The sequence below is a fragment of the Pleurodeles waltl genome, chromosome 5, assembly GCF_031143425.1.
Source record: "Pleurodeles waltl isolate 20211129_DDA chromosome 5, aPleWal1.hap1.20221129, whole genome shotgun sequence".
Taxonomy (NCBI): Eukaryota; Metazoa; Chordata; class Amphibia; order Caudata; family Salamandridae; genus Pleurodeles; species Pleurodeles waltl.
Window position 1 is genome coordinate 1,171,502,415 of NC_090444.1, and position 17,373 is coordinate 1,171,519,787.

At 50.6% G+C, this 17,373-nt stretch overlaps 1 long non-coding RNA gene across 1 annotated transcript in view; it reads right to left on the reverse strand.

The window, feature by feature from the left end:
* Positions 1–1,304: 1,304 nt before the first annotated feature.
* The window catches only part of LOC138297367 (uncharacterized), a 299,615-nt gene continuing 283,546 nt past the window's right edge, over positions 1,305–17,373 (reverse strand). Inside the window, exons 6-8 of the long non-coding RNA XR_011204057.1 lie at positions 3,727–3,872; positions 2,990–3,082; positions 1,305–2,162 (exon numbers count right to left, since the gene is read on the reverse strand). This is a non-coding gene — a long non-coding RNA (uncharacterized lncRNA). The remainder of the gene's footprint in view (positions 2,163–2,989; positions 3,083–3,726; positions 3,873–17,373) is intronic.

Below are 17,373 nucleotides of genomic sequence, written 5' to 3' on the forward strand. Positions count from 1 at the left end.
GAGTACTGCACCTACGACACAGGGGAGGGGGGAGGGAAAAAACAGGGACACACACACGCAACACGCAACACCCCCACCCCCACCCTCACCCACTACAACACACACACCAATACAGCATGATACATTACAGTTACACCCCCCAAACCCTCCCAGAAGAATACAAAGACAAAAGAAAATGAGTGTAACCATTGTAATATATTTAAATCAAGTACGCAAAAATATATGGATACACTATAAATAAAATATACACCAAGCTTAGTAGTCCAGGTAGTGCTCCAATGAAGTCCGTGGAACACCGGGCCCACACGGTATGGGTGAGGCCCACACAGGATCCCCAACCATGACGGAGAGAACACTGCAGGGGCATCAGAGAGCAAGAAAACAGGCACCTCAGGTGGAGGGAAAGGGGGGCACCTCAGCCGGTTGAGTGCACGACGCCAAATCCACGAGAGGGCCACATGCCCACTGTTCCATCCTAGGGAGTGCAAAGCCACAGTCTCTCAAGTCTCTACAGTGGGTGGGTTGCCCACTGTTCCATCCTGGGGAGTGCAAAGCCACAGTCTCTCAAGTCTCTACAGTGGGTGGGTTGCCCACTGTTCCATCCTGGGGAGTGCAAAGCCACAGTCTCTCAAGTGGATAACAGTCTCCACTGGTTCTGGAGGGGGCATTGTGCCCACAGTGCTTCATCCTGCTAAGGACAAAGGTAGTGGAAGACAGTCTCCACTGGTTCTTGAGGGGGCATTGTGCCCAGAGTGCTTCATCCTGCTAATGACTGAGGTAGTGGATGACATTCTCCACTGGTTGTGGAGGGGGCATTGTGCCCAGAGTGCTTCATCCTGCTAAGGACAGAGGTAGTGGTTGACAGTCTCCACTGGTTCTGGAGGGGGCATTGTGCCCAGAGTGCTTCATCCTGCTAAGGACTGAGGTAGTGGATGACAGTCTCCACTGGTTCTGGAGGGGGCATTGTGCCCAGAGTGCTTCATCCTGCTAAGGACAGAGGTAGTGGATGACAGTCTCCACTGGTTCTGGAGGGGGCATTGTGCCCAGAGTGCTTCATCCTGCTAAGGACTGCGGTTGTGGATGAGAGTCTCCACTGGTTCTGGAGGGGGCATTGTGCCCAGAGTGCTTCATCCTGCTAAGGACAGAGGTAGTGGATGACAGTCTCCACTGGTTCTGGAGGGGGCATGGTGCCCAGACTGCTTCATCCTGCTCATGACAGACTCAGTAGCATCAGTGCCCTTGGCACTCATGGGCCAGTGGTGCTTGTGGCGGCGGTGCCCTGTTCAGCGGTGCTTGTGGCGGCGGTGTCCTTTGCAGTGACTCAGTTGCTGGCGGTCCTTCATGGCCCAGCGGGGCTGGTGCTGGCGGTCCTCTCTGGCCCAGCGGGGCTGGTGCTGGCGGTCATGTCTGGCCCAGCGGGCCTGGTGCTGGGGGTCCTCTCTGGCCCAGCGGGCCTGGTGCTGGCCGTCCTTCATGGCCCATAAGTATTCTTATTCTTCACCGTTGGATATGATACACACAATTTAAGCTTTACATTCTCTCATCCAGTCTTTCACCATTGAAAACCATCCAAATTCCAAACATGGCTCTCAATGAACCTTTCACCAACATCCATTTACCCAATACCCACCTATGCAAACTTTCACCCATTCACTCATCCAAGATCCAACCCACACGAGGATTCCTTTCACCCATCCAGACAGACACCCTTTTACACATTGCCTTTCACCCACCAGGGCAGGCATCCTCTCACCAGTATACCCTTTCATCCATCCTTCACACCCATCCATGCATCCTGCCACCCACCTCTATGATTATTATACACCCATTCAACCAAACATAATTTCACTCATATTATATTTCACCCATCCTTCCTCTTCCATCCTTCTTTCAATTTTCCATAAACCCATCGTAGTTAAAGCTCATTTTGAACCTTTGTCTGCTGGGTTGCAGATAAAAGAGGCCACTAACACTTAACTCCCACTGTATCTGCTAAAGCAGGGTGTTCACCAGTGAGTCAACAACAACACCAGTACACCCCTGCAGTGAGTATATTACTAATTGTCAATAAGCAAACAATATGACTTACCACTGTCCTCCACTTCTGCAGCAGAGACTCCTCCTTTGGATTTGTGCTGGTGTTGTCGCTTCTGGCCCCAGCACTGGTGGTTGGTGTGGATAGAAAAATATTACACATTTCAGATGCCTCCCCATATTATCTTTTTTATACCAAAATACAACCAAAATACATCACTACAATTTGGTTACAGACATTTATCTAAATATTAGGTGGCCATTTTGTTGGTTGTCAATTTTTAAAAAGCCAGGTAATCAAGCCAAACAAAAACATTTTGTAATACAGGGGCAGAGCTATTGATTAATCAGAGTTTTTTTAAGAGAAATAACAGGGTACAAGAATTACTCAATGAAGGACATATGGTCCTGGTTGGCAAATGCAATGGGGCCATCCTCCTCATACATCCAACCATGGAGCACGGTCATCAACTGCTGGTATATTATAATAATATCATACATACACAATAATGGAGGGTCAAACAATTACATGACCATGTCTATTACTCTTTTTTTACTGATTGAGCAGGAGCAAGAAAAAGAAAGCCTTCTCATAAACACGCAGAGAATACTTTGTTTGGGCATGCAATCTTGATTCTTCACAGCAGAGCACATGGGTTCTCTCAGCCTTACAGTATCACAAGTCCACAATATATATAAGGGGAGAGGGAAAGTTTACTGACAAAGCAGAAGGAAGGAAGCTAGTACAGACAAACTAGTACAGATAGACAGTTTGTAGTAAACTACAGAAACCTGAAATGTAGAAAATAAGTAAATAGGATAATGCAGCTATAAGAAGAATTTAGGAAACTGATAAATCAAAGAGGAGTTGGAAAAAATCAGAAAAAATAATTGTAAATGTAAAGCGGTAAAAGTTAGGGAAATATATAATAATATTTCCAACGGGAGGGCTTACTGGGGCCATCAGAGCCATCTGAACCCTCACTTGTGGAGGGGGCATCTTCAGCTCCTTCATCCGCCTGACCAGCCCTTTTCTTGCTTCTGGATACTGAATGAAGTAAGAAAGAAAGAAAACCCTTGAAAAAATATTAGTGGTACAGTTAATAATACAAATCTCTCCAAAAATATTTTTGAAAGGTCAAAGCAAGTGCAGTAACAGTGAACTCTTCAAAATCAGAGCGCCTGTATAATACTAGTGTCGTGAACAATCCTATTTCAAATTTCCTAACCCTATTCCAAGTTTCCTAAACTACATTTTGGAATTATTAATAAATTGTGATGAATGATTGTTTGCTTCTCATCTCATTCTCAACCTCTCAACACACTTTGATGGGCCAGGATAGCCTGCATTTTTTAATGCATAGATGGATGCATGCATGCATAACTACACATCACTGGGAAACTGATTGGCACTGTACGAGCTACAAAAAATGAAGGCACAGAAAAGTGAGAGAATGTGCTAACTCACTAATACTAATGACTATCACTATCTTAGTGGCAGGAGTGCACACAGGAGGATTCTCTGCATTACTTCATAAATAATCAGCCCAAGCGATCGCTTGTTTAGATGACAATCACATAATATTTGTAACATAAAGTTAAATTACCTGCATGTGAGCACAGGCAGCATGCTTGGTATTTGGGAAAAAAATATTAGCATAGAACACAACTAATAATTAATTTTTTACTTACCAAGCCCCGCAACATCCACGCCTAGCAGGACCAGCAGGTCAATCTCCTCATCCAGGATGTTGGCCCACCGATGCGTAAGCTGTTGCTGGGTACGCTGGACCCCAGAGCTGTGGTGCACAGCCCAGTGCACCCTCTCCCAGCACTGCCTGCACTCCCACAGAGAAAAATACACAGAAAAAAAGTGCCAATTCACCTTCTGCAAAATGGGATGGCAATTGTAAAAATCACATGAATTTCCAGGAGTCCAAGTGGAAACTAGTGTATGGCACAGCTTTCTGAACAGATACATCAATTTCCAAAAGGTAGCACATTCACTCTGATGTAAATTTCCAAGTGTAAATGAACTACTTTTATTGTGATTCAGCCTACACATTTTAGTATTTATGTTATTTTTGTACTTCTGGAGCCAGGGTATGTGAAAGGCCCAGGTAGTGCTAAATTCCACTGACGTGCACTGTGGTAAGTGTTTGGTATTATGCTGCAGTTCCTATTTCAGTGGCTAGCACTGTTTTGAAGACATCAAAATTCAGTGTTTATGTCTAATTAAAGTAAAGATTAGATTATACAGTTTTGATAGTGCACTTGACCTGTGTTCAAATAAAATAGATCAAAAACCTATACTTTTACTTCAGTGCAATTAATACTACCTATGCAGCATGTAATTAAGACATACAAGCTGGATGACATGATGGGCCCAAAAATTTGAACACAGCATATAATTGAATTTCTGACCAGTGTGTCATTGTGTAACATTGGTGCACAATATTTGCCTCTGCTAAGGGCCTTACTACTAGTCAATCTTATTATGACCCAACATTGCCACAATCGGGAAAGATGGAAAAAATCTAATATTTTGGGGATTTCATGGAATAAGTAACAGAGTTCAGTTTTTCTGCACTGATTAGTACATTCTTTTCCCCTTAGCTTAATCTGAAGATTTAATTTCATGGTGAAATGCTACATTTTGTAGTCCTGATGGTGTAATTAAATCCTGGGATTACCAAGCCTCTCCGAAGAGGGACTAAGAAGCATTTGAATATTTTATAAAAACAGCTTTTTTCCCTTTGACAGACTTTGGGTCTGATTTAGAACTTGGCGGACGGGTTATTCCATCAAATGGTGATGGATATCCCTTCTGCTGAAATCTAAATCTCATAGAATATAATGGGACTTAGATTTCAGAGGACGGGATATCCATCACTGTTGTGACGGAGCAACTTGTCCGTCGAGTTCTAAACCAGGCCCTTTGATGCTTGTTGACAAAAACAGATTGCAAGGAGATTTAGGTAGCATACAATACACCCCAAAGGGAATTGACTCCATAAGCTTGAATAACAGGTATTACTATTCAAATGAATGTTACTTATTTTATTTACCTTTCAAGAAAAATATACTCATTTGGCATTTTGAAGATTTACATCTGGAGGCCTGTTCTGTTATGTTATTATGGTGGTCATTACAACCCTGGCGGACGGTGTTAAAGCGGCGGTAAGACCGCCAACAGGCCGGCGGTAAAAAAATTGGAATTACGACCGTGGCGGAAAACCGCCAACAAAGACAGCCACTTTAACACTCCGACCACCATGGCGGTGCAAAGAAACAGCGCGGCGGTCACCGCCAACAGACAGGCGGAAGACAAAGTACCACCCACAGTATCACAACCTACCAATCCGCCACCTTTTCCGGGGCGGATTCACTGCGGACAAAAACACGGCGGAAACAGGACTTCGAAGGGAAAACGCTCACCTCTACACACCCCACGAGGAATCCGGACACCATGGAACCAGAGCTGCAGATCCTGCCAGCCCTTATCTTCTTGCTCCTCTACCAGGAGCACGAACGCCGGCGGCGAAGACAACGGTGAGTACTGCACCTACGACACAGGGGAGGGGAGGGCAAAAACAGGGACACACACACGCAACACGCAACACTCCCACCCCCACCCTCACCCACTACAACACACACACCAATACAGCATCATACATTACAGTTACACCCCTCAAACCCCCCCAGAAGAATACAAAGACAAAAGAAAATGAGTGTAACCATTGTAATATATTAAAATCAAGTACGCAAAAATATATGGATACACTATAAAGAAAATATACACCAAGCTTAGTAGTCCAGGTAGTGCTCCAATGAAGTCCGTGGAACACCGGGCCCACACGGTATGGGTGAGGCCCACACAAGATCCCCAACCATGACGGAGAGAACACTGCAGGGGCATCAGAGAGCAAGAAAACAGGCACCTCAGGGGGAGGGAAAGGGGGGGCACCTCAGCCGGTTGAGTGCACGACGCCAAATCCACGAGAGGGCCACATGCCCACTGTTCCATCCTAGGGAGTGCAAAGCCACAGTCTCTCAAGTCTCTACAGTGGGTTGGTTGCCCACTGTTCCATCCTGGGGAGTGCAAAGCCACAGTCTCTCAAGTCTCTACAGTGGGTGGGTTGCCCACTGTTCCATCCTGGGGAGTGCAAAGCCACAGTCTCTCAAGTGGATAACAGTCTCCACTGGTTCTGGAGGGGGCATTGTGCCCAGAGTGCTTCATCCTGCTAAGTACTGAGGTAGTGGATGACAGTCTCCACTGGTTCTTGAGGGGGCATTGTGCCCAGAGTGCTTCATCCTGCTAAGGACTGAGGTAGTGGATGACATTCTCCACTGGTTCTGGAGGGGGCATTGTGCCCAGAGTGCTTCATCCTGCTAAGGACAGAGGTAGTGGTTGACAGTCTCCACTGGTTCTGGAGGGGGCATTGTGCCCAGAGTGCTTCATCCTGCTAAGGACTGAGGTAGTGGATGACAGTCTCCACTGGTTCTGGGGGGGGGCATTGTGCCCAGAGTGCTTCATCCTGCTAAGGACAGAGGTAGTGGATGACAGTCTCCACTGGTTCTGGAGGGGGCATTGTGCCCAGAGTGCTTGATCCTGCTAAGGACTGAGGTAGTGGATGACAGTCTCCACTGGTTCTGGAGGGGGCATTGTGCCCAGAGTGCTTCATCCTGCTAAGGACAGAGGTAGTGGATGACAGTCTCCACTGGTTCTGGAGGGGGCATGGTGCCCAGAGTGCTTCATCCTGCTCATGACAGACTCAGTAGCGTCAGTGCCCTTGGCGCTCATGGGCCAGCGGTGCTTGTGGCGGCGGTGCCCTGTTCGGCGGTGCTTGTGGCGGCGGTGTCCTTTGCAGTGACTCAGTTGCTGGCGGTCCTTCATGGCCCAGCGGGGCTGGTGCTGGCGGTCCTCTCTGGCCCAGCGGGGCTGGTGCTGGTGGTCATGTCTGGCCCAGTGGGCCTGGTGCTGGCGGTCCTGTCTGGCCCAGCGGGGCTGGTGCTGCCGGTCCTGTCTGGCCCAGCGGGGATGGTGCTGCCGGTCCTGACTGGCCCAGCGGGGCTGGTGCTGGCGGTCCTCTCTGGCCCAGCGGGGCTGGTGCTGGTGGTCATTCATGGCCCAGCGGGGCTGGTGCTGGCGGTCCTGTCTGGCCCAGCGGGGCTGGTGCTGCCAGTCCTGTCTGGCCCAACGGGGCTGGTGCTGCCGGTCCTGTCTGGCCCAGCGGGGCTGGTGCTGGCGGTCCTGTCTGGCCCAGCGGGGCTGGTGCTGCCGGTCCTGTCTGGCCCAGCAGGGCTGGTGCTGGCGGTCATCTCTGGCCCAGCGGGGCTGGTGCTGGTGGGCCTTCATGGCCCAGCGGGGCTGGTGCTGCCGGTCCTGTCTGACCCAGCGGGCTGGTGCTGGCGGTCCAGTCTGGCCCAGCGGGGCTGGTGCTGGCGGTCCTGTCTGGCCCAGCGGGGCTGGTGCTGGAGGTCCTGTCTGGCCCAGCGGGGCTGGCAGTGGCCTCTTGGGCAGCAGGGCAGGTGCTGGCGGTGGCCTCTTGGCCAGCAGGGCAGGTGCTGGCGTGGCCTCTTGGACAGCAGGACAGGTGCTGGCGGTGGCCTCTTGGGCAGCAGGGCAGGTGCTGGCGGTGGGATCCTGGGCAGCGGGGATGATGGCGGTGGGCCCCTGGGCAGCGGGGATGATGACGGTCTTCTCTGGCGTGCTGCTCTTCCCAGACCTGCTGACTTTCTTGTGGCCCTTCCCCACCTTGGAAGGTGTCGCAGCTGACTCCACACTCCACCTGTACCTCTGGGAGCGGCTTTGGTGGCTGGAGTCTTCCCCCTCTCCCGCCGGGCACTGGCCAACTTTAGATGCTTCACAGGTGGGGGACTGTCGGTGCTGTGGCTCCGTGCCACACTGGTGCCCTGGTGGCCGGTGCACTCCAGATTCCGGTGACTACAGGCACCACTGGTCCCGGAGATGTTGTGGCTGAGATGCTAGGTTGGGACCTGGTGAGTCAGGCCTTAGGAGGCGGACGGGGTGGGGGAGGTGTGGGAAAGAGGTCAAGGTTGGACAGGAAAAGTTTTTGGGAAACACTGGGACGGGTAACTGGAGGGGGTTTGGGAGTGGAGGAAGAGGTTGTGGTTGTAGGAGGTGTTGGTTTGGTGACTTTGGGTGAAGGTGCATGCGCTGGAGGCTGTCGTGAGGTGGATGGCTGTTGGGTGGGTGTGTGCCTGCGTTTGTGTATCTTGGGAGGTGGCGTCACAGACACACTGGGAGAGGACACAGGGGAAGTGTGAATGGTAGTGGGGGTGGTACCTGCACGTGAGCAGAGTGTGGTGGTGTTTGTGCAGGTGATGGAAGTAGTGGCTGTAGATGTAGTGCATGCAGGTGTGAGTGGAGACGTGACTGGGAGGGAGGAGGGAGACGAGGAGGAGGGGGACACAGTGGAGGCAGTAGATGTTGGTGTGTCTGCATGTGTGTGATGCTTGCGTGAGTGCCTGTGGGATGTGTGGTGCTTATGTTTGCCTGAGCTTCCCTTGTGTGTTGACATGCTGGTCTGAAGGTGTGCTTGGGATAGGCTGAGGCAGAGGGGATTGGGTCTGGGTGGAGGAAGTTGGAGGGGGGAGGCTAGACACAGGGACAATGGCTACCATCAGTGCTGAGGCCAGAGTCTGAAAAGCTCGCTGAAGGGCCGCCTGACCAGAATTAATGCCCTCCAGGAATGCATTTGTTTGTTGCAACTGCCTTTCTACACCCTGGATGGCATTCAAAATGGTAGACTGGCCAACAGTGAGGGACCTGAGGAGGTCAATGGCCTGCTCACTGAGGGCAGCAGGGGTGGCTGGGGCAGGGCCTGAGGTGCCTGCGGCGAAGGTGATGCCCACCCTCCTGGGTGAGCGGGCATGGGGCAAAAGCTGAGGGGCTGCTGGGAGGGCGGTACTGGTAAGGGGCGTGGCGGCTGTACCTGTAGATGCGGGGGCACAGATGTTGCCGCCACCACAAGGGAGCTCCCATTAGAGGACGAGTCAGTGTCACTGGTGTCAGCTCCTGTCCCCGCCGTGGAGCTCCCCTCGCCCTCCGTCCCACTGGTGTACTCCGACTCCGTTGTCTGGCCCTCCAGGGCCATGTGGGATGCAGCTCCCTCCTGCTCCGTTGCCACTGCTCCTCCGCCTGATGATGCTAATGCACACAAGAACAGGGAGACCACAAAAAGGGGGGGGACGACAGAAGAAAGACATGTTGAGTGCATGCATTACCACTACCGTTGGTGGACACGACAGACACAGAAGTCCCCTGCACTACGCCGCGCACTTGGCCTCCACTGTTCAATCCCTGGGACATGGCCTACAAGGCTATGCACGACATCTGCGCACAGCGATTTCACAGGAGCCTGACTAGGTGTACTTGGCACTGTACACAAGTGGGGTGGGGTGCCACAGGCTCTGCCAGCACAAGGGGACCTTGCCTCCTAATCTCGCCCTGGCCTAGGGAAACCCACAGCCCACCTCCCCCACCCAGACACCTCCACTGTGCGCAAAATCAGCAGAATGAGAGTGTACTCACCCCCTTGTGGCTGCTGTGATGCCCCCAAACGCCCATCCAACTCTGGGTACGCCACCGCCAGGATCCTGAATATCAGGGTGGTCATAGTGCGATGGGCACCCCTCCCACGTTGGAAGGCCATCCCCAGCTGGGCCTCCACCGTCTTCTTGCTCCAGCGGCGAATGTCCTCCCATCTTTTACAGCAGTGGGTGTTCCGTCTGTGGTAGACCCCCAGGTTCCGGACGTCGTTGGCGATGGCACGCCAAATATCTTTTTTCTGGTGGGCCCTGACCTACATGAATTGTACAGGGGGAAAAGAAAAGTTATTACCAAATGCACCATCACAGTCATTGGCCCCATCCCTACCCTTGCCATTATGCCCATGCACTCACCATCGTTTCATGCACGCCTCAATCTCCCCCCCTTCTTTCATCCACCCCACTCCACACAGGCATAGTCCATACAGCATGCTCCCAGTGTATTTACCTGTTTGTCTGGAGGACCATAGAGTAGCGTGTACTGGGGGAGGACCCCATCCATGAGTTTCTCCAACTCCTCCGATGTGAAGGCAGGGGCCCTTTCCCCAGTCGCATGAGCCATTGTCTCTTCCAGAACGAGGTCACAGCAGCACTTGCAGTGTAGGTCCTCTCCTGTCGAAGATCAGGTATCGAGTGATTGAACTGATAGAAAATGGTGGTCACATCCGCGGCGGTGCGTACCGTCACCGCCGACGTACATCGTCATTGGCTCCTGGGACCCATAGGGTCCAATGTTAACCAATGCAGGATTGCGCCGCGGTCTTTGACCGCCTACCGCGACGGTGTACAATGCCAGCGCAGTTCCCTCACATCCCATTGTCCCACTTTACAGGTCAGACAGCCGCCATTTCAGGGGCCCACATGGCTTGATTTTTAACTGCGTCACACATACCTAGGCCTAGCTTCAACACACATACAGGCCAAATATCGGATTATGATTCATGTTCGGTGTAAGCTGTGTTTACGTACCTCTGAGTTGTTTGACTCTGTGCTCGCTGTTGTCCTTCATAGGCACCGTCCGCTGGGACATGTGAGGAGATGGCGGCATCCTCCGGTGTACAGACCGCTGGTGGACCTGTCAACAATGGAGGAAAGACATGTGATCATCACCTACAGGCTTGACCATGCCACAATCCAGGAACTGTGTACCCAGTTGGAGCCAGACCTGATGTCAGCTATCTGCCATCCCACAGGAATCCCCCCTCAAGTGCAGGTGCTGTCACTACTAGTCCATTTCCTTGCAAGTGGGTCATTTCAAACAACAATGGCCATAGCATCAGGGATGTTCCAGCCTATGTTTTCCAACGTATTGTCCAGAGTGTTGTCTGCCTTGCTGAAACACATACACAGCTACATCGTTTTCCCTCAGGTGGAGGATTTGCCTACAGTGAAAGGTGACTTCTGTGCCCTGGGACATATCCCTAACATCATAGGTGCCGTTGATGGGACACATGTGGCTTTGGTCCCCCCCGCAGGAGTGAACAGGTGTACAGAAACCGGAAGAGTTATCATTCCATGAATGTGCAGATGGTGTGTTTGGCAGACCAGTGCATCTCCCATGTGAATGCCAAGTTCCCTGGTTCAGTGCACGATGCTTACATCCTGCGGAATAGCAGCATCCCTTATGTGATGGGTCAACTCCAGAGGCACCGTGTGTGGCTATTAGGTGAGCACCTGGAAGCAAGTCAGTAGGAATGGTTGTCTGGGTCTGGGGATATCACTCCAGGTTAGTGTGTGTCTAACAGTTGCCCCTCGCCATTTGCAGGTGACTCTGGTTACCCCAACCTGTCGTGGCTACTGAACCCAGTGAGGAATCCCAGGACAAGGGCAGAGGAACGCTACAATGAGGCCCATGGGCGAACTAGGAGGGTGATCGAACGAACCTTCGGCCTCCTGAAGGCCAGGTTCAGGTGGCTCCATATGACAGGTGGATCCCTATTCTACTCACCAAAGAAGGTGTGCCAGATCATCGTGGCCTGCTGTATGCTTCACAACTTGGCTTTGCAACGACAGGTGCCTTTTCTGCACGAGGAAGGTCCAGATGGTGGTGTTGTTGAAGCTGTGGAGCCTGTGGACACTGAAGACGAGGAAGCAGAAGACGAGGACATGGACAACAGGAACTCGTGATCCTGCAATATTTCCAGTGAGACACAGGTAAGAATACAAACCTGCCTACTACATGTACTTTAACACTACTACCTCTCTACTGTGTGTCGTTTTCTCCCAGTGTATAGTCACTGAGTTGTCACTTTCCCTTATGATTTCACAGATGTGGGTCCCACTGTGTGACATCTGCTTTGATTCCTCATGGACTAGAGCTGTGTGTCATAGGTATGTTGACATTACAATTGAAAGAGCATTTTGCCACAGTAATTGCTAATACACTATTCCGAAATCACAGACTGACTCCAGATTGTTTTGTGCTTCAAGGGTGTTTATTTAAGTGCTCAATATTGGAGGGGGTTGCAAAATGGTGAGGGTTGATGGTGGAGGAATGTCCATGGCAGAGTCCAGTCTATTAGTCTCACAGGTGCATTGCCCAAATGGGCATAGGAAGTGGAGCTGGGGCAGTTTAAGGATGGACAGGGTGACAAAGTGGGACAGAAGGATGACATTCAGGGTGGTCTAATTTCTTGGCGGGGATCTTGGCATTGTTCTCTGTCTTTGTCCTGGATCTCAAGGACCGTTTGCAGGGTGGTTCTCCCTCTACAGGGGGTGGGGTGTTGGTGTGGTGGTCCTGTGGCGGTGCCTCCTGTCCACTAGCGCCGGCGGAGGTGGTGGGCAGTTCATCGTCCATGCTAGTGTCAGGGGCCCCTTGTTGTGCCACAGTGTCCCTCCTGGTGTTGAGTACTTCCTTCAGCACCCCTACGATGGGGCCCAGGGTGGAATTGATGGCTCTGAGTTCCTCCCTGAAGCCCAAATACTGTTCCTCCTGCAGGCGCTGGGTCTCCTGAAACTTGGCCAGTACTGTTGCCATCGTCTCCTGGGAGTGGTGGTAGGCTCCCATGATGGAGGATAGGCCCTCGTGGAGAGTGGGTTCCCTGGGCCTGTCCTCCCCCTGTCGCACAGCAGCCCTCCCAGTTCCCCTGTGTTCCTGGGCCTCAGTCCCCTGGACCGTGTGCCCACTACCACTGCCCCCAGGTCCCTGTTGTTGTTGGGGTGGTGGGTTAGCCTGGGTTCCCTGTAGTGGTGGACACACTGCTGATTGATGTGTCCTGAGGACAGAGGTATGGCCCGCTGGGGGGGTGCTGTGCTGGTGTTTCCAGAGGGGGGAAGCTCTGTGGTGGCCTGTGACTGTGTGAGGGAAACCGACTGTCCAGAGGTCCCCGATGGGCCGGGCTGGTCATCTACATCCAGTTGGACAGAGCTGCTGTCATCACTGTGGGCCTCTTCTGTTGGTGGTGTGGACATGTGTGGACCCTCCTGTGCGGTGACGTTGGGTAGGGGTCCTGCAGGGGTATAAAAGGATGTTTATTACATCTGTGTGTGCCATGGTGTGCAATGGGTGGGTGTCCGTGTACCCCAGTGCTTGCATTCCTGTGTAGGGCCTTGTGTGATGATGGTTTAGGGGGTTGTATGGGTATGTGCAGTGGGCATGCTTTGGTGATGGGTGTCCATGCTTTGTTGTTGCATGCAGGGCTTGGTGTTAGGATGTGTGGTTTGTGATAGTGGAACATTTGTGAGGAGTAGGAGTGATGGGGGTGAGGGTGAGGGTGGGGGTATGTGATGGCATGCAGGTAGGGTGGGGGATGTAATAGTTAAGATTTGACTTACCAGAGTCCATTCCTCCATCTACTCCTGCGAGGCCCTCAGGATGCAGAATCGCCAAGACTTGCTCCTCCCATATTGTTAGTTGTGGGGGAGGAGGTGGGGGTCCGCCGCCAGTCCGCTGAACCGCAAGGTGGTGTCTTGAGACCACGGAACGCACCTTCCCCCGCAGGACGTTCCACCTCTTCCTGATGTCATCCCGATTTCTTGGGTGCTGTCCCACTGCGTTGACCCTGTCCACGATTCTTCGCCATAGCTCCATCTTCCTAGCAATGGAGGTGTGCTGCACCTGTGATCCGAATAGCTGTGGCTCTACCCGGATGATTTCCTCCACCATGACCCTGAGCTCCTCCTCCGAGAACCTGGGGTGTCTTTGCCGTGCCATGGGGTGGTGTGGGTGATGTGTGGGGTGGTGTGTGTGGTGATAGGTGGGGTGATATTTAGTGGTGTGTTGTGTGAGGTGCGTGGAAGTTATGTGGGTGATGGTATTGTGTGCCTGGGGATGCTTGGTAGTTTTTTGTGGTGTCTCTCTCTAGCCTTCGTTTGGGATTTTTGGTCGTAGGGGTTTGTGGGTGATGTGGGTGTGTGTTTTATAATACTGAGTGTGTGGGAGTGGTGTGTGTATGTGTATCAGGTCTGTGTATTTGGAATTGTCCAATGTGGCTGTGTTTTGTATGTGTATGTGTATTTTGAGCACGGCGGTGTGTACCGCCAATGGAATACCGTGGTTAAAAGACCGCCGCGTGGATTCGTGTGTCGTGATAGTGTGGGCGTATTTCTGTTGGCGTGACAGTGGAGGATTTGTTTTCGCCAGTTTATCACTGACCTTTGGTGTGGCGGACTTGTGTGGGTGTCTGAATTTTAGCGGATTCCGTGCTGTGGTTCATAATAGCTGTGGCAGAATTCCGCGGCGGTGTGTTGGCGGTCTTCTGCACGGCGGTAAGCGGTTTTTACTGCCAATGTTGTTATGTTATGTTATGTTATTTTTTATGTTATGTAATATTATGCAGATTTGTAGAGTGCACTGTCACCAGAGAGGGTATCCTGGCACTGAGAACATGTGAATCTAGTCAAACCTAGAGCCTAATGGGGCTACTTGAAAAGTCAGGTCTTGCAGAATTCAGAAAGTGAGGAGGCTTACATGTGTAGTCAATTGTTGTTCCTCGATTTAGGAGTAATGTAGGAGAAGGCTTGACATCCTGATTTTGTTTTCCCCATGCGTGGGATTTGTGCAAGTAGCACTTTCTGGAAGGTTTGTGAAAGCCAATGCGATTGTTGAGGTATGCTGGACCAGTATTATGTAGTGTTGTGAAAGTGTGGGTGAGGAATCGGAATTCTGTTTGTTTGGTATGGGATGCCAGTGGAGCTCCTGCCGGTGTGGTGTCATATGAATGCAGCATGTGAGGTTGAGAGTGATTCCGGCTGCTGAGTTCTGAATGGTCTGCTGTCTTCTGGTGAGTTTTTTGTTGATTCCTGCATAGAAGGTGTTCCCATAGTCCAGCTTGCTTGTGCCTTGGGCATTCATGATGGTTTTCTGGGCACTGATTGGGAGCCATTCGAAAATCTTCCTCAACATCTCCAGGGTATGGACGCATGAGGCCATGATGGCATTGCCTTGGTCGGTCATGTTGAGTTTGCCTTCAGTGATGATACCGAGGTTCTTGGCATGGGTTGTGGGAGTGGGTGTCAGTCCTAGCTCTGTTGGCCACCAGGTAGATTCCCAGGGTGAAGTACTCTTCCTGAAGATCGTGATTTTGGTCTTCTAGGTGTTCAGATTGAGACAGTTTGCCTTCATCCAGTGGGTGATTTAAGTCATGCAGTCATTAAACTTGATCCCGGTACTGGGCGTGTTGTCTTTGATGGAGAGAATGACTTGGGTGTCATTGGCATAGGAGAGAACATTGATTTTGTGTGAGCAGATAATACTGGCTAGCGGGATCATATATGTGTTGAAGAGGGTAGGGCTCAGGGAGGATCCTTGCTGACCTCTACAGTTGAGGTCACAGGTGTATGAGATAGACAGTGCAAAGCTGACTGACTGGGTCCCTCCAGTCAGCAAGGGTCAAATCCATCACAGATAGGGTTCTTGGATTGCGATTTTGTTTAGGCATTGGATGGGGATGAGGTGGGAGAGCATGCCAAACGCTGTAGAGATCTTAGAAGACGAGGGCTGCTGAGCCTCCTCTCTCCAGTGTCATACAGATGTCATCTGAGGTGGCAATGGGGACAGTTTCTGTGCAGTGGTTGGGTCTGAAACCAGACTGAGTGGTTTGAGGAGTTGATAGTCATTGAGGTATTCAGTGTGGAATCTGTTGATAATTTTCGCTAAGACCATGGCCAGGAATGGTAGCAGGGAGATCAGTCTGTATTTGGTGAGCATTGAAGAGCCAACTAAGGGTTTCTTCAGCAATGGGAGGAAAGTTGCAAGTTTCCAAGCTTCCATGAAGTTGCAGAAGAGGTGAAGGCATTTATAATGGGTGTAAGTATGGTCCTGATGGGTTTCAGTCCTCTGGAGTAGACTTGTTTGATGGGGCCTCTGAGTGGATGGACTTCATGATAACAGTGGTTTCTTCTTGGTTGATGATGGGCCATGTGGGGAGGCGTTTGGTGAGGCCTATCATGTCCAATGGTGGGTTGAAGTTGTTATAAATGGCAATGATTTTGTTGCTGAAGAACCAAGAGAGATTGTTGCAGAGGACATGAGAGGGAGTGATTGAGTTGGGGATTGCCACTGGTGAGGTGAAATCCTTCACAATGTCAAAGGTTTTTGCAGCTGTTTGTGATAAATTCGATGCAAACTGCCAGAGCAGCAAGTTTGGTGGTCCCGATCATTTGGTGGTAACATCTCAGGGCAGTTTTAAATGTGCTCCTGTCTCTATTGTCCTGGCTCATTTCACATTTGTGCTCCAGTTGTTTGCAGTGGCATTTCATCACTCTGAGTTCCTCCGCGCACCAATTAGCCAAGGGGCTAGAACTTGCTGTATTGCTGTGTTTGAGAGGTCCAGGGAGTTGGTGCTGTTCTTGAAATTCTTGATGGCTTCAGCTGGGTTGTTGTGGTTAGGTTGTTGGGTGATGAGAATGGTGTTCCAGTCCTTTTCAGTGATGCTGTTTCAGTTTAGTGGGCTGGTCTGGTGGTGGTGCATGTGCATTGGACCGGGACAGAAAAGCTGACATTGACAAGGGCGTAGCCTGTTCAGAAAACTGGTTTGGTCTTGTCAACTCTGCTGTTGTTGAAGGTAGTGAAAATAGAGTCCAGGGGGTATCTGGTGGTAACAACAGATCTTCCTGTACAAGAAGGTGTTGCACCTCATGGTGTTATTGTGGATGATAGTGATTCCACCTCAGCTCATTTGAAGTCTGTCTTCCCTGGCAATCTTGTAGCTGGGTGGATGGTTGTGGTGATGTCAAATGCCGAATCAGGATCAATTATAAGGTGTGGACTTTTCGAGAAAGACATGTACTTAACACAGTCCCAACTGTCCTTTACATCATATCTGGGATGCATTGGACCTCCAGTGACTGGAAACTTTATCCTTCATGACTCCTCACAGAGACATTCAGATCAGAGACTTAAGCTTGGTGGTGGTTATCAGCAGATTGTGAATGGCCTTTAACAGTAATATAGCAGCTTTTTGATACAGCTCTTCATATTGCAATTTTTTACTTTCTAGCCACTGTAAACAGGTATTTTTATTGCCCAATGTAAAAGTTATAATTTTTTGGCCTTTCAGAAAGATGTAAGACAGAGTTGTCTTGCCAGGAATTAAACACATGTCCTGTTGATCACAATATGCTATAGTAATGAGCATTCAACTTGTTGAGTTATCCTATTCTATTAGTCATCCCCTCTCCAGAAAAAAAAGTGAGTCTGGATTTGATGTAATAACCAACTATTACTACACTGTTGCTCCTTATCGGTAAAGTTTACTTAAGCTTGGTGGTGGTTATCAGCAGATTGTGAATGGCCTTTAACAGTAATATAGCAGCTTTTTGATA